The sequence below is a fragment of the Podarcis tiliguerta genome, assembly GCF_965153285.1.
Source record: "Podarcis tiliguerta genome assembly, chromosome: 6".
In the NCBI taxonomy this organism is placed as follows: domain Eukaryota; kingdom Metazoa; phylum Chordata; class Lepidosauria; order Squamata; family Lacertidae; genus Podarcis; species Podarcis tiliguerta.
The window spans coordinates 90,456,626-90,470,931 of record NC_139539.1 but is presented as its reverse complement, the minus strand read 5'-3'; positions in this window follow the sequence as shown (position 1 = coordinate 90,470,931).

The following is a 14,306-nucleotide window of genomic DNA, read 5'->3' as shown; positions in this document are numbered from 1 at the left end:
AGGTGATGGGACTAGTGGCCATGATCTTTGTTTTTTTGATGTTGAGCTTCAGACCATATTTTGTACTCTCCTCTTTCACCCTCATTAAAAGGTTCTTTAATTCCTCCTCACTTTCTGCCATCAAGGTTGTGTCATCTGCACATCGGAGGTTGTTGATATTTCTTCCAGCAATCTTAATTCCGGCTAGGGATTCATCCAGCCCAGCCTTTCGCATGATGAATTCTGCATGTAAGTTAAATAATCCGGGAGACATTATACAGCCTTGTCGTACTCCTTTCCCAATTTTGAACCAATCAGTTATCCAGTTCTAATTGTAGCTTCTTGTCCCACATAGAGATTTCTCAGGAGACAGATGAGGTGATCAGGCACTCCCATTTCTTTACGTGAACCTGCTACTTGGGCCAAAACCCTAAAATGTATTTTATATAATTGACTTTTTTATTTCTATTCTTTGTATATTGTATTGTTGTTTTATTGTGATGGCCGATGCAAATAAAGATTCATCCTTTCATTCATTCAACCTTCTGCTTGGGAGAGCCTAAGGCCCTTTGGAAACCTCCGCGGAGGGGAGGAGGGGAAGGTTCATCAATTATTTTATTCATAAATCAATGGCATTTTTGTTTTCATCTGAAAATGTCAGGGTGGTTCGTGGCCTAAAAATGCAAAAGGGAAAAAACAACCCAGGAACGCAAAATATTTATTTATTTTATTTATTTATTGAATTGCTATACCGCCCAATACCCAAAAATGTCAGGGTGGTTTGCAACCTAAAAAATGCAAACCCCCTCCCCAAACCCCACAAAACGAAACGGGAAGGCAAAATATTTGTTTACTTTATTTATTTATTGAATTTATATACCGCCCTATACCTGGAGGTCTCAGGGCGGTTCATGGGAAAGAGCAACATAAAAACCACAATATGTACAATTGAAATAAAAACAACAACCCAATAACACACACACACACACCTCATTTTTAAAGAGCATAGGATGTCAATCAGATCAGCCAAAGGCCTGGTTAAAAAGGGACGTTTATACGTCATAAAATAAAACATGTAATGAAAGCAAGAACAAACCAACAAAACACCTCAAGAGTTTTAACTGCTGAGAGCCCAGAGCCTGGTTGGCTCAGCAAGTTTTTTTGTTTTTTTTTAAAGTTCTTCTTTAGATAAGCTACCCAGATACTCAAAAAGCTGAAGTGATTTTAATCTGTTTTAGGATTTTTACTTCTGTATGTTTCTTAAACTAGGGTGGTGGCTTTTTTTCTCAGACCACTTTGAAGTCCCTCCCCCTGCAATCAAGCGGTATATAATTTTACGAAGTAATAAATAAAGGAGCGGAATCTCATGAAGACAACTGGGCCCCTGCCTGCAAGTTTCCAAGCTGCTGGTCCACTTTAAGAAAAATCATGCTGGAATAGATGACTTGTCATTACAGCCAGAGTTGAGGTTCTCTGCAATTGAGAAAGTGGTGCGTTGGTTTTGCGAAACAAATGTATGAGTTGCCCTTTGCACGCCCCTCAAGGCAATTTACGAATGTACCATTAAAAATGAGAAAAAATTGTTTTAGTGTGCTACCCAACCTCTCTAAAAAAACACACACACACAAAAAAACCCAAACCTGAAGATAGCTTTAAAACCATTACAAAGGAACACCTAAGGCAGAGTCTTTTTCTCATAATTCCCTACCCAGCAGATATCCAGAAATCATTATTCCCCACCCCCACCCAAAAAAATCATTACCCTCCCATGTACCACTAGTGGTTAACTCTTCCAAAAACCCCTCACCGTCAAACCCAAATGTGCCATATTTCCACGCTTTCCTTGCCCAAACCCATTCACTGGCTTTACTGCTGCCCCAAATCGCCATCTCCACATAAACCCCAGGTCTGAGTGCCATTTACAACACATGACACCTCCCCCAATAAATGCTATTCCAACATGTTGCTCCGAAATCCTCTCACCTGCCACCATGAACATCTCGACAAGCCAAGTCTTCTTTTTTGCTGAGCAAAAACAAGTAATAATAATAATAATAATAATAATAATAATAATTTATTATTTCTTCCCCACCCTTTTGGCTGGGTTTCTCCAGCCACTCTGGACGGCTTTCAACAGAACATTAAAAACAGAATAAAACTTCAAACATTAAAAACTTCCCTAAACAGGGCTGGCTTCAGATGTCTTCTAAAAGTCAGATAGTTGTTTATTTTCTTGACATCTGATGGGAGGGCATTTCACAGGGCGGGCGCCACCACCAAGAAGGCCCTCTGCCTGGTTCCCTGAAACCTCACTTCTCACAGTGAGGGAACCGGCAGAAGTCCCTTGGAGGTGGACCTCAGTGTCTGGGCAGAATGATGGGGGTGGAGATGTTCCTTCAGGTATACTGGACTAAGGCTGTTTAGGGATTTAAAGGTCAGCACCAACACTTTGAATTGTGCTTGGAAACGTACTGGGAGCCAATGTACTGGTAGGTTTTTCAGGACCGGTGTTATGTGGTCTCGGCAGCCACTCCCAGTCACCAGTCTAGCTGCCGCATTATGGATTAGTTGCAGTTTCTGGGTCACCTTCAAAGGTAGCCCCACATAAAGCGCATTGCAGTAGTCCAAGTGAGAGATAACTAGAGCATGCACCACTCTGGCGAGACAGTCACTCATTCTCCCTGCCCCCACTTTTCCTACAGGCTTAAAACGCAGCCTCTCCTTCATGTTGTTGTTGTTGTTTAGTCGTTTAGTCGTTTCCAACTATTCATGACCCCATGGACCAGAGCACACCAGGCACTCCTGTCTTCCACTGCCTCCCGCAGTTTGGTCAAACTCATGCTGGTAGCTTCGAGAACACTGTCCAACCATCTCGTCCCCTTCTCCTTGTGCCCTCCATCTTTCCCAGCATCAGGGTCTTTTCCAGGGAGTCTTCTCTTCTCATGAGGTGGCCAAAGTATTGGAGCCTCAGCTTCAGGATCTGTCCTTCCAGTGAGCACTCAGGGCTGATTTCCTTCAGAATGGATAGGTTTGATCTTCTTGCAGTCCATGGGACTCTCAAGAGTCTCCTCCAGCACCAGAATTCAAAAGCATCAATTCTTCGGTGATCAGCATCCAGCTCTCACTTCCATACATCACTATTCCATGCATACATACATTCCATACATCACTAATCTCCTTCATACCTAGTGCTAATTTAAATAGAATATGGAAATGGATATTGCTCAGGTACAGAGAGTGGAAGGGATGGTTTATGTTAGCCCTGGAAAATGATCCATTAATTTGAAACGAGTACAGGCTAATTTGTTCACAGTTCTGCAGGCTTGACAAGTCTGCCGCAAAGTGGCTGCAACATGATTTATTACTCTTCTTTGGAGTGGCAGTTGCATTTTCATAGAATCATAGAGTTGGAAGAGACCACAAGGGCCATCGAGTCCAACCCCCTGCCAAGCAGGAAACACCATCAGAGCACTCCTGACATATGGTTGTCAAGCCTCTGCTTAAAGACCTCCAAAGAAGGAGACTCCACCACACTCCTTGGCAGCAAATTCCACTGTCAAACAGCTCTTACTGTCAGGAAGTTCTTCCTAATGTTTAGGTGGAATCTTCTTTCTTTAGTTTGGATCCATTGCTCCGTGTCCGCTTCTCTGGAGCAGCAGAAAACAACCGTCCTCCCTCCTCTATGTGACATCCTTTTATATATTTGAACATGGCTATTATATCACCCCTTAACCTCCTCTTCTCCAGGCTAAACATGCCCAGCTCCCTTAGCATCTGTGCAGGCCGTGCTTGTTGGACCGCCAAAATGAGAGATAAAACTGGCTGAGTGATGGCTTGAGTTGGACCAATTTGTATGGCACAGTATCGGTTATCCGATCAGGATTGCCCCCTCTTTCCTTTTCCTGGCAGGACTCGTCCTCCTTTCTAACCGTTGTTTGTTAATTCATCACTATTTGAGTTCACCACCTGAAAGTTCCCTTGTACCCCACACTGCAGATGTGTGTGGAAGAGAAGGTTTTGCCCCCTGAGTATTTCCTTGGCATGTAGCAGTTAAATGCACAGTCAAGGGGAGGGGAAAGTGGCCCCCGTACCTCAGCTAGTGTGGAAAGATAGCTAGTTTTTAGCCTTGTGGAGCAGAAGGCTTATTCAGGGCTTACACAAATATTTCAGCTATTTAAGGTAAACATTACAAAACTCTCTGGACTACAAACACAAAATGATCCAATCCACTGGTGCGTTTGAGGGACCCTAACCATAGCTGTCAACTTACAGATTTGAAAATAAGGGACCAGCAGCCTCGAAAATAAGGGGTCAGCAGCCAAAATAAGGGATTTTCAGAGCACAGGTAGGTTCAACTTCTGAGCCCCTCCGAGCCAAAGGCAGAAAGCCCAGCCAGCAGCCAAACGAAGCCTCAAGCGGTGGTTCCCACAGCGCAGCAACCTGGCAAAGGGGATGCAGCAAGGGAAACCACCGTCACCTCTCCGCTGGGAAGCAAAGGCGAGTCCCCAGGCAATGAGGCCGATTTGATTGGCACAAGGCATGCAAGCTCCACCCCCCAGTCATTCTTAGACTCCTTATTGGGTGAGCAATGCAGCCAAGCAACACAGCTGGAACTTCCCTCCTCCCTGACCAGCAGGGAGGGAGGGAGAGGAGCTGCTTCCTTTGAAACCCGGGAAATTTAAGTGACATCATCAATAAGGGACAGCAGCGGGACACAGCACTGGGATAAGGGACTTTCCCGCCAAATAAGGGATGGTTGACAGCTATGACCCCAATGTGAACTACAAGAGTGGCCCCACCATAGGCGCCATTTCTGGGAGGGCCTGGGTGCCGACGCACCAACAAAATTTTTACTATGGGTGCCCAGCTGGGTGACCCCATGTGGCATGCGCATGACGTCATATAGTGTGCCGAGGCCCAAAAGGGCTCATCGCAGCTGCGGGAGGGTCTGGCGGGGATCACCGCGCTGTGTGATGTCATGCACGCGACGCAACATGCCGTGTGACATCATACGTGCAATGTGTGTATCATCACATGGGCGCCAGGCACCCACAAAGTGGAGCAGAACCCAGCACACCTGGGCCCCACACCAGTCTTCACCAGGCTGCAGCCCAACCTGGTGCCCACTACAACTCACATTGGCGGCTGCCAGCACAGACATGGGAGTTGCAGCACTAAACTCCAGAAGGGAGTTGTGGTCAGACTGTCTTGCCCTGGTGGAGAACCCAGTCATTGAATTCTGCACCAGCTACAGTTTCCAAACCATCTTAAAGGCAGCCCCACATATAGTGCATTGCAGTAATCTAACCTAGAAGTTACCGGAGCATAGACAACAGAAGTCAGGCTATCCCTGTTCAGATAGGGGTGTAGCTGAGCCACCAGCCCAAGCGGACACCAGGCACTCGAGCCCCACGTGAACATTGGTTCCGGGAGTATATATAAGCTGTGTACCTGGAGTGTAGCCCCGTCAAGGGCACACAAACTTCCTATCCATCCGGTCTAGGGAATCTCCCACTAACAGTGCCTCCATCTTATCTGGATTGAGCTTTGGTTTGTTGGCTCTCATCCAGTCCATTACCAAAACAAGACATCGGTTCAGCACATCCACTGCCTCACCGGCACATGTAAAGAAGGAGAGCTGTGTGTCATCAGCATATTGCTGACCACATGCTCCAAAATTTCAGGTGACCCCACTCGGCAGTTTCATGTAGATGTTAAACAGCATGGGGGACAGAATTGAACCCTGCCAACCTCAGGTGCTGACCTTTAAAGCCTAAACGGCCTCAGCCCAGTGTACCTGAAGGAGCGTCTCCACCCCCATCATTCAGACCGGACATTGAGGTCCAGCTCCAAGGGCTTTCTGGCGGTTCCCTCACTGCGAGAAGTGAGGTTACAGGGAACCAGGCAGAGGGCCTTCTCGGTTGTGGCACCTGCCCTGTGGAACACCCTCCCATCCGATGTCAAGAAAATAAACAACTATCTGACTTTTAGAAGGCAACTGAAGGCAACCCTTTATCCGGATTTTTTTAATGTCAAATGTTTTGTCAAATGTTTTACCATTTTTTATGTGCTGTAAGCCACCCAGAGTTGCTGGGGAAACCCAGCCGGATGGGCAGGGTATAAAACAACAACAACAACAACAAACAAACAACAACATTGAGGGCCTCATTGGTTTCATTTCCTTTTTTGAGAGAGACTGATGCTGTGTGCCTTTGCAATGATATTTATAAATACAAGTGGTACCTCGGGTTACATAAGCTTCAGGTTACATATGCTTCAGGTTACAGACTCCACTAACCCAGAAATAGTACCTTGGGTTAAGAATTTTGCTTCAGGATGAGAACAGAAATTGTGCTCCAGCAGCAGCAGCAGCAGCAGCAGCCGGAGGCCCCATTAGCTAAAGTGGTTCTTCAGGTTAAGAACAGTTTCAGATTAAGAACAGACCTCTGGAACGAATTACCGTAAGTATTTAACCCGAGGTACCACTGTATACAAGCAGACTGGAGGCAAATGTGCTCCTTTAGCTTCACTTGTAGCTCATCCTACCCCTGCATCCAGTTCCCCAGAGCACAATTTCTGCAGTACCAAGGCTGCACAACGATTTCTAACTAACTCAGCATAGTAGAAACTCCCAGGTACACGCTCTCTCTCTCTCTCTCTCTCTCTCACTAAATGCTAAGTAACCCCTGCCCCAAACACAGGATACATAGGTTGGTCTCACTTTGGAGAGTCAACCACACTTCCACTGTTTTTTGTGGAAGAAAACCAAAACCTGCCTCTTTGTGCTTCCCATTTTTTGTTCTGTCAAAGCAGCAAGACCGCCGGGGCCCTTGCACCATTTTGCATGGACCCTCCTGCAGCTCCGGCTTCCTTTGTTCGGGGTTTGCCTGACCTATTTGCTTTCATTGTGAACTGAAGTGGAACTCCCAAGGCTTGGTCGGCTGTCATCTCCCTCAGGTGTTCCATTGTCATCCAGCGCTGGATTATTAGAAGCTGAAAGCATCACCAAGGCCCGTCTTTGAAACGAGGCAGAGGGAATATGAACTGGAGCCGCATTGAATATTTCAAAGGCAGTCTCCTGCGCTTTAAGATTCTGCTCATTATTGTGACATGCTCTCAAGGGAGCTAGAGGGCCGTGAAGGCGCAGAGCTATAGCGCCAGGTATCCGATCACAGGGAAAGTAGACGCAGGCCTAGGTCCACGGCTCAGTCGCCAGAAGCAGTCCTTTCTGTCTCATCCCACCGGCACCTCTGATCTTATTCTGAAAAGCTGCTTCCCTTGCAGAGGGCTTGTTAGAGGAAGGACTTTGTTGTCAACCTTTTTTGCGGAGAGGATCCTTTAATCTGCACAGACACCTTGGGACCCCGAAACCCGTTTCCACAATCAAATCTGAGCAGCTGAAGGTGCTTGTTAAAAGGGCTCGGCTCAGGTGCTTTCTGCAGAGCGGTGGCTTCTATCAGCTTAACAAAGCTTCTTGGCTTTAGGTTTTTGCACAGAGCCCCGGGGCTGTGCCTTCTTTCTGCAACCTTGCCTCAGGCAGCAAATATTTCCCTTGCCTTAGAAGGGGAAAGTGAAAAGTTCGAGCTTCACGGAAAATTTTTCACCTTGCCTTGTTACTCTGTTGAATGGTACCTTCCGTTTCCCGATTCTGCCCTACTTACGGTTTAAAAATCTATTTTTAAATGCTCCTCTGTATTTGACAAAATGTTTATTGCGGCTTCAGGGGTTAGGGGAACCTGCCTTATTCCCACCAGCATTTAAAAAGTGCTGCAGATTTTTGCTGTTGCAGGGCAGGATGGCGCACTGGTGTACAGGGAAATGCAAGGAGGAAGCGATTGAATAAACCCCGATGCTAAGAGAGGTAGGGGAGACACAGCTGGACTCCATCCCTTCCCTTCAAAAGGTTTCCCCATAAGGTACTCATTAAGTATACTTTCTATAGACGGGGTGCTGTGTGTGTGTTGTGGGGGTGGCAGGAGGGGGTGGCCATGCATTCACAACCACCCACAAAGGCAATTTATTCTGTTAAGGCAGCGCTGCTGTGTGCTCACAGTTTGTTTCCCAGTGGCAACACTTGAATATATTAATTCTATTTCTTTTTTTGGATTACCTAGTGAGAGGGAGGGGCGTTGCGTTGTAGTTGCGTGCACACACATCTTGATGTGCGCATTTTGCTTCCCTCCTGTAACTTATACGCAACAGCGGCTACAGAAAAAGAGAGAGGGGAGAGGACTCTTGCCAGCAATGCCTCCAAGAACAATAAAAGTATTACAGGAACGAAGACAACATATTTATTGGCCAAATACTAGTTGCTAAAATACTAGTTACTCTACATTTTGGGGAGAGTTATAGCTCAGTGGTAGCACATACAGTGAGGGACGCGGGTGGCGCTGTGGGTTAAACCACAGAGCCTAGGACTTGCCAACCAGAAGGTCAGTGGTTCGAATCCCTGCAACGGGGTGAGATCCCATTGCTCGGTCCCTGCTCCTGCCCACCTAGCAGTTCGAAAGCACGTCAAACTGCAAGTAGATAAATAGGTACCGCTCTGGCGGGAAGGTAAACAGCATTTCCATGCACGGCTCTGGTTCGCCAGAAGTGGTTTAGTCATGCTGGCCACATGACCCGGAAGCTGCACGCCGGCTCCCTTGGCCAATAAAGCGAGATGAGCGCCGTAACCCCAGAGTCGGTCACAACTGGACCTAATGGTCAGGGGTCCCTTTACCTTTACCTTACTAGTTGCTAAAAACCCAAAGCGCTGGCAAAAGATGCATTATCCTTGCATTTCATAGACTCAAAGAATTGTAGACTTGGAAGGGACCCTGCGGGTCATCTAGTCCAACCCCTTGCAATGCAGGAAGATTTCGCCCAACTTGGGGCTCAAACCCACAACCTTGAGTTTAAGAGTCTCACGTCCTACAGACTGAGCTATCCTCAAGGCCTTCTTCGTTTCTGATTACCAGCACAGCAGTGAGGCTTATGACAAAGAGGAGATTCCCAAGAGAGGCTTCATTGCCCCACAGCCTTGCAGGGCTGCCCAAGAGGGTCTTACTCTCCGATGGCTGCTGCTGCCACCACCCTCCCAATTACTCCTGCAACCCAGGTGGGAGGGAACTTGCAATGCACTGAAACAATGACTTTTTCAAAAGGTTCTGAGCCAGTGCACCAGAACTCTTCAACTCAACCTATACCTTTGTGGTGTACTCAATGTAGCAACAGCAGCCCACACTGTCTCTCCTAGACCTCAGTTGGACCACATCAGGGAGGCCAAGAGGGGAGTCTTGTTGTCTGTGCAGCCCATGACCTCCATACACAATGCCCAGGCTTGTGCCTTGGGAAGTTCACCTTGGTGCTGCTAAAACAGCAGTTTGGCTTCACCCCCAGAGATGCACGGCATTGTCTCTTGAGACAGACAGATGTCAACAATACATATTAGAGCTTTTACCCATTGCCAGGATTTGAAAAAACAAAATTGTACCATCCCAATTGAGCTTTTTTTGTTCACTTAAAGCAGGGCTATGTGAACATTGGTTCCTGTTTTAAAATTATTCATTTTTATGTTCACAGCAAACAGAGCTAGGACGCTAGGCAGGTTTTTTGCCCTGGGTTAAGTCTCCAGAGGGGCACCGTGGGTGAAATAAAGCCTAGTTTCACCCCTGCAAAACATTTGCAAAGTAGGCAAGGCAGAGAGAGAGAGAGAGGAGAAGGGAGAGAGAGAGAGAGAGGAGAAGGGAGAGGAAGGGAGAGAGAGGAAGAAAAAAAAGAAGAGAGAGGAGGGGGGGAGAGAGAAGTCTTCTGAGAGCTTCATGATGAAGTAGGAATCTGAACACAGGCTGCTAACAATCAAGCCTCTGTCTGACAGCGCCTTTGTTTCCCTGCCTCACTGCTCTGCAAATGCTGTCGGTGAGAATCGTTAATGCCGCTCTGTCATTCTGTTTCCACTGGTTCTAGACAAGATCCTGCATGCTGTATGCGAGAATAAGTCTCACGGCGGCTTTTGACCAGCCTCGATGTGGATGCCACACGTTCCCAGTCAACAATATTTTACTGCCTAAAGGCTACACTGCGCACTTCTTCAATGGATGACAAATGCAAATTTAGGACAACAAGCAATCTGTCATGAGCACACTTTTCTGCAATTATGAATGCACACCGCAAGCTGTTTCCTGTTTGGCGCTTGGTTATAATGTGGTCCGATTTCCCTTCTAGGTGGGGTTACAATTTGATTTATTCCTTCCATGTCTCTGTCATCACCTGCTCTGCAGTCACTAAGAAATCAAATCCCCCCTTCTTAAAAAAAAAGGGGGGGGGGGGAGAGGAACACCTTTGTCGCAGCTGAGCACTGTTAATTGTTTGTCAAACCCTTCCAGAACAGTTAGATCACAAGGGAGAGATTAGCACATAAAGTTACACTCCTCCCTCCCTCCTACCGCCATGCGAGAATGGGGTGGGGGGGAAAGCCATTTCTCCAGGACAGAGGCATAGAAAGTGTGAGAAAAAGCAACACAGCACAGCTCAGACCACAACCATGTAGTGCATCAGTACCCAAGATTGTAATATAATCTAACCAATCAATGCCTAGAGGCAGGGAACCCTAGCACCAGTCCTGAACCAATCACAGGCTCTGCGGAAGAGAAACACAGCTCTCATGTGGCGTCCATAACACACACACACACACACACACAGCCTCTGCCTCTCCCTGAGACAGACAACAAAGCCGCCCAAGAGGATCTCAACTCCCAAGCAGCCATGGGACTGACTCCAACTGAAATTTAATCATGACATCAATCTGGGTCTGGAGGAGGGAAAGGAGAAAGCCACAGGGGGAACCAGGACCAAAACACCTGCCTTCTTAAAAGGGCAATGCGTTCTGCTCCTCTTTCGACAATCTGAGAGCAGCCATTCGGAGAAGTTCAGTGCATCTCAGTGATCCGGAGAAGAAGCAAAGCGCCGTTGCTGTTGCTGTGATATTTAAAATGGAAGGCCAAGAGTTAGGGTTAGAAATGTAAAGAGAAAGAAGACTCTTTTTATCATATGTGGTGGTCTTGTAGTAAGGTTAAAGCTTACTGGGAAATGATATATAATGAATTGAAATAGATGTTTAAAATAACGTTTGTAAAAAAAACAAAACCAGAAGCTTTCCTTTTGGGAATTATAGGGACAGAACGACCCAAAGGGTATAGAAATTTATTCATGTATAGTCAAACCTCAGTTGTTGAACATAATCTGTTCCAGAAGCCCATTTGGCTTCTGAAATGTTTAACTGAGGAGCAGCTTCCGATTGGTTGCAGGAGCTTCTTGCACTCAAGCAGAAGCCATGCCGGACATTCAGCTTCTGAAAAACTTTTGAAAACTGGAACACTTACTTCCGGGTTTGTGGCGTTCAGGAGCCAAAACGTTCCAGTGTGGTGTAGTGGTTAAGAGCGATAGACTCGTAATCTGGGGAACTGGGTTCGATTCCCCGCTCCTCCACATGCAGCTCCTGGGTGACCTTGGGCTATTCACACTACTCTGAAGTCTCTCAGCCCCACTCACCTCACAGAGTGTTTGTTGTGGGGGAAGAAGGGAAAGGAGAATGTCAGCCGCTTTGAGACTCCTCAGGGTAGTAATAAAGCGGGATATCAAATCCAAACTCTTCTTCTTATTCTTCTTCCAAAACGGAGGCATTCAGGAGTTGGGGTCTGACAGTATGCGACTACAGTGGCAAGAATTTTACTTGCACAAAAAGGGAAAGAAGTCCCAGTGAAAGAAGAATTTTTTACTTTAAGAAAGAGGTGTGACTGGTATTCTAAAGAATGTGTGCTCTTCAAAGGGTCTAAAGGGCTTTACAAAGAACAACCTGTTGCACTCTGTTGTGTGTATGGACCTCTTGTGTCTGTGGAACACACAAGCACACACACATGTACATAAAGACAATTAGGATTCTTAAAAGTGACCACTGTTTTGCCCTCCTGTGTCCAGCCAAGGAGACCCAAATTAAGGGTGCAATCACCTCTTCCTCACATCCTTCTGAAACAATAGTTTTTCATCTCTCTATATAGTACTGGTGGCTTTCGTCAGGAAGGGCAGCTTACCCAAGCGTCCTTCACCTTTCCTGCTGTTCAGAGTATTGCATAAGCAGTAATTTGCTTCTGTTCCATCCTTTCCCTTTCCGTTTTCTCCTCCTATCTCATTTCCAGTGAGGAAGCCGCTAAGGCTGCAACCATCTTTGCAGGTTGTTTTCTTTGGCGATCCCTCGTAGCCGAGTAAGATTGTCTTCCATGAACAGGGTCTTAACAGTGAATCCATAAGTGACTGTGGAGGCCAACTGTGGATCCACACTTCCTTTTTTAAAAAAATGATATTTATTAAAAGTTTTATAGTTACAGTAGAAAAAGAGAAAAAAGAAAAAACACAATATATATACAAAAAAAGAAAAAAGTAAAAAATAAAAAATTAAGAAATACATCAAAAAGCAAAAAAGAAAACAATACCTCCACACAACTAGAAAGAAAACAAAAACATTTAAAAACACATCCATTTTTCACATCTCTATCCTTCAATGACTTATTTCCTCGACCTCCTCCCACCTCCTTTTTTTGTATTCCAGTTAATAATTAAGTCAGCAAATCCTTTCCATCTTTCACTGCTTACTATCGTTTAATTATCTTAATCTATTTTAACCTTATCTTCCCATCAAAATCTTAAAATTTATCTATACTTCAATCTAAAAAAACCCAAAACCTTAAATCTTAAATCCTTAAATCCTAAAATCTTAAATCCTTATCATATTTCAACTAAAGTCATTGTGGATCCACACTTCCTTCCACGGTAGGGACATGGGTTTATGGGCAGGGCCGTCTTAAGCATATCTGGCGGAGGCTTGGGAGGCAAGCTGCATGCCCGCCAGCCATATGATTGATGGGGCACAGCTGGCGGGTGTGCAGGAGGGAAAGGGGAGGCCGCTGGCAAAGCCGCACAGCTCCCCACTCGCTGGGGCGCCCCTGAGAGGCCGACGCCCTGGCGCAACGCACCAGTAAACCCAATGGGAAACACGGCTCTGTTTCTCGGCTGGAGTTGATCACGGTGAGGGTTTGCCAGACATGCCTTCCTCTTAGCACATTTCATCCTGAGTTCGAGTGTCTTCAAAGTCCACGACACCTTTGGTAAAGGCTGTTCTCCAATTGGAGCCCTTGCAGGCCAGTGTTTCCCAGTTGCCGGTGTTTATACTACATTTTTAAAGATTTGCCTTGAGAGAGTCTTTAAACCTCTTTTGTTGACCACCAGCATTACGCTTTCCATTTTTAAGTTCGGAATAGAGTAGTTTCTTTGGAAGACGATAATCAAGCATCCGCACAACATGACCAGTCCAACGAAGTTGATGTTCAAGAATCATTGCTTTGACACTGGTGATCTTTGCTTCTTCCAGTAGTAAGTCCTATTCAGTCCAGTGGGACTGATATGTAGAACCGCACTGTTAGTTCTTTAGTTCTTCTGTCCTTGTCCTGATGGCATTAAAGGCCAAATCTACCCCTCAAAGTAACCACAGCCCAGGGTCCCTGTTAGGGGGTAGCTGGGGGCAGGGGGGAGGGCTTGAGACCCTTGTCTTTTGTGCCAGGCCCAAGATCACCTACACCTTTCCCCCTTAAAAAACCAACTGTATAATTTTTATGTTTTAATTTGCAGGGGGTCCAACCACCATATAAGGAAAGTGTGGGGATGGTGAGATCACCAGGCACTATCCATCTTAATTTGCTCTCATGCACCTGTAGATATAAATTTAGGGCTGCCATACGTTCAGGTTTTCCCGGACACATCCAGGAATCGCTAAGAAAAATGCATAGCTGTCAATCGTCCCTTATTTGGCGGGAAAGTCACTTATCCCAGCGCCATGTCCTGCTGCTGTCCCTTATTGATGTCCCTTAAATTTCCCGGGTTTCAAAGGAAGCAGCTCCTCTCCCTCCCTCCCTGCCGGCCAGGGAGGAGGCTCCAACTGTGTTGCCTGGCTGCGTTGCTCACCCAATAAGGAGTCTAAGAACGACTGGGGGGGTGGAGCTTGCATGCTTTGTGCCGATCAAATGGGCCTCATTGCCTGGGGACTCGCCTTCGCTCAGCGCTTCCCAGCGGAGAGGTGACGGTGGTTTTCCTTGCTGCATCCCCTTTGCCGGGTTGCTGCGCTGTGGGAACCACCGCTTGAGGTTTCGTTTGGCTGCTGGCTGGGCTTTCTGCCTTTGGCTCGGAGGGGCTCAGAGGTTGAACCTACCTGTGTGGAAAATCCCTTATTTTGGCTGCTGATCCCTTATTTTTGAGGCTGCTGGTCCCTTATTTTCAAATCTGTAAGTTGACAGCTA